Here is a 3,560-nt window from a genome sequence, read left to right as displayed (position 1 = left end):
TAACCTACGACTAATGCTTAGATGGATAGGGTTAACGTTCAGCTTGGCCTGATTAGAAATGTCATAAAACTCCTATTTAAATTTCATTTAACAAAGCTTGTGTGCATTTAAGATAAATAGAATTAATAAAATATAATAAAAATATTAAATAAATAAAATAAATAATAGTTTACGTTGAAATTAATAGTACTTGATCCATTTGATGTTCTCATTAGGCTCCTGCCACAGTTTCTGTTAACAACATTCGTGCATCATACGGGGCCAAATAAAATGTAAACATTATTAATATTGTTTATTTATTAGTGTATTATTTATATTATTTATTGGTATATATATAATACCTTAGTCCACTTGGTAGATTTTTTCAGATTCCTCCTAATAATGGATTTATTAATATTCCCGATCAAAGAGATCAATTTGGTTTAGGAGAATGGCTAAACTGAAAAATTGATTAGGTTCTAATTGAACCGACCGAATGAACACTCATGCACATCCTTCTGCCCATTGAGAACATCTCCAATAATTTAGCATGCATTAAAATATTCAATGTTGTGTTCATAGATTTTTTTATTTCCTTTCAGAAGATCGGGCCGGGCTTAGCGGGCTTGGCAGGTTTGGCTTCAAGTTTCAAAGTTGAATCAGTTCCAACCTATCAACCAATGATTGTCTATATGTCAACTTCACCGAGAAGAAATAAGGGATATTATCTAAAACTCACCATGAATTTTTAACATTTCTCTTAAACTGACAATGGCTTTCCAAAACCTCTATATAGCCCCATGTCAATGAGTTTTATTATCCAAAATTTACCTTCCATTAGGTCACTGTTAATGAGCATTAATAGAAGTTGTTCACATAAACATTTAAATATTTTACACGACTAAACTACTCCTAAAATGAATTCAAATCAACCCCCCACAATGTCCCACAGCACATCCCCACTGTGTATTGGGAATATCTCCCTATGATATCTTCATATCTGATATTATCATCAGGAGATATTCCCAATGCACAGCAGGTATGTGCTGTAGGATGTTGTGGGGGGCAATTTTGTGGCCGGCTGATTTGGTCTCCCCTAAAATGACTAGTAAACCTTATTACAAATTTTATTATAATACTACCCCTGATTGCTCATATAATAGTTATGCATATATTTTAAAGATATGTGGGCTGCGTCAGTCATAGGCTGGCTTGAAATATTAGCCCCAATGACTCTAAATTTTGCAAGTCTAGAGTGGGCCTAATCATGTCAGACATGGCACTATGTAGAGAATTTGAAAAGTCATGATAATGTTAAAGAGAAATGTGAAAAAGTTATGATGAGTTTTAGATGATATAAAAAAAATAAGGGTGATGAAGCTAGATGGTTTAAATTGAATGATTGGAAGGCCAACGGGCATTATGATCATTTTGACTATTGGTGTATATACCATCTAGTTTTTTTCCCTTTCATAATTTCCAGTTTTTTTTTTGAATTTTTTATTTTTTTAATTCCACATAATTACCAATTAAACCAATAAGGAAATAACATTTGGCTTAACTATTTATAACAACTACAAAGAATGAGAGATTTGCTTTTCTAATGTTTAGCCAAGTGGCACCACTTTTTCCTAAATTGTCTCTAATTCCTATTTCTCTCATAAATTATCTCAAACTCCTATTCATCTCTTAAATTATATATAATTTAATAGATAGATTCTATCATAAACTATCTCTAATTCCTATTTATCCTCTCCCCCACTTTTTATCTATATCTATCCAAAGAAAGTGTCAATTAAAAAATTTCAGAAATATTTAAATATTATAATGAATTATAATACTAACTTTAAAATATTTATTCAAAACAAAAAAAATATTTATAATAGATTTAATAATATTCATATTATTAATAATTCTATATTTTTACAAAATCCATCATGAAATTATGTAGTAACAATATAAATTATAAATTTACAAATTATTCAATTTAAATGTTATTCAAATAATAAAAATTTAACATTAAAAAATCAAATATTATTTAAATATTTCAATAAAAAATATCTTAAATAACAAAACATTAAAAATAGATAAATAATTATATAACAAAATATTTTATATTACGTAATAACTTTAAAACAAAAAGTTCATATAATAAAAATTTTTAAATGTTTTACATATTATTTAAATATTTAACATGACTGAATTTCAAATATTTAAAATAATTAAATCATGTAATAAATTTAAAATAATTCTTAAAAGTAGAAAAATAATTATAGTAGATTTCATAATATTTATATTAATAATAATTTAATATTTTACAAAATTAATAACGAATTGTGTACTAATAGTACTAAATATAGTTTTATAGTTTATTAAATTCAATAAATAATTAATATTTTAAAATTTTAAAAAATAATATTATTTAAATAACTAAATAATATTGTAAATAACTAATTTCTATTATATCAATTAATAATTATAAAAAATAACTTTCAAAAAAAGTAATATTTTTTAGTAATAATTTTACGATAATAGTGTATATTCATTATATATTTATATGTACTAAAATTAATATTTATTGTATTTTCAGTAATTGTTTATTATATTTTTCTGATAAATATATTTTCAATAATTATTTATAAATCTATTTTTGTTTTGCTACTTAATAGAAAACTCTTAATAATTATTGAAGATTAAACAACTATTATGTAACTTTTGAAATTTAATTTATTGTATTTTTGTTATAAATTTACTTTTAGTAATTTTGTATTTTTTATAATTTATTGATTAATATTTATTAGAGATTAAACTATTATTTGAGATTACACTATTTATTGACTAATTTAATATATTTTCAGTATTTATTGTATTTTGACTATAAATTTATTTTCAATAATTGTGTATTTTTGCTATAATTTTTCAATAATTATTGGAGATCAAACTATTAATTTAGCTAAAATTAGGAGTGTTCAAGGATTGGTTCAGTTCGGTTTTGTAGGCTGTTTTGCCTACCAAATCGATTTGGTCAGGCCGGGAGTTTGTCATCCAAAGCTGACTAACCATTAGTAAAAACCCGTCAGCTCAGGTTGTATTGATTTGGGTTTATTTTCAGTTTGGTTTGTTTGTTTAAAAGATTTAAGCTTAAAAATTGAATTTAAATTTAATAAATTACAATAGTATTATTAAAAAATAAATTAAAAAGAAATTAAATTTATGATATAAAATGTTTTAGACTTAGAAATATGAGAACTTTCTCACTTTTCCATATTAAAAAATCATATTTAAAATATAAAATATTAATATATCTATAGTCGCGTCGACTTAGTTTTGATTGTTTTACAAATGGTCAAACCAAAATTCACCTAACTTAATTGGGTTGAAAAATTGCTAAATCAAAACTGATAAAAAATATTAGAAAACCAACCAACTCGAATAAAGTTCTATTAAATTAATTTTATTAAAAAATTAATAATTATATAATTTTATATATTTCTATTATTTAACTTTGACTTAACAAAATTGATGCATCGCGTGGGTTACCTATATATGTATATATATATACTAACTGCCTATGTGACCGA

The sequence above is a fragment of the Nelumbo nucifera genome, chromosome 3, assembly GCF_055504915.1.
Source record: "Nelumbo nucifera cultivar China Antique chromosome 3, China Antique-T2T, whole genome shotgun sequence".
Lineage (NCBI taxonomy): Eukaryota > Viridiplantae > Streptophyta > Magnoliopsida > Proteales > Nelumbonaceae > Nelumbo > Nelumbo nucifera.
Note: the sequence above shows the minus strand (reverse complement) of the source record.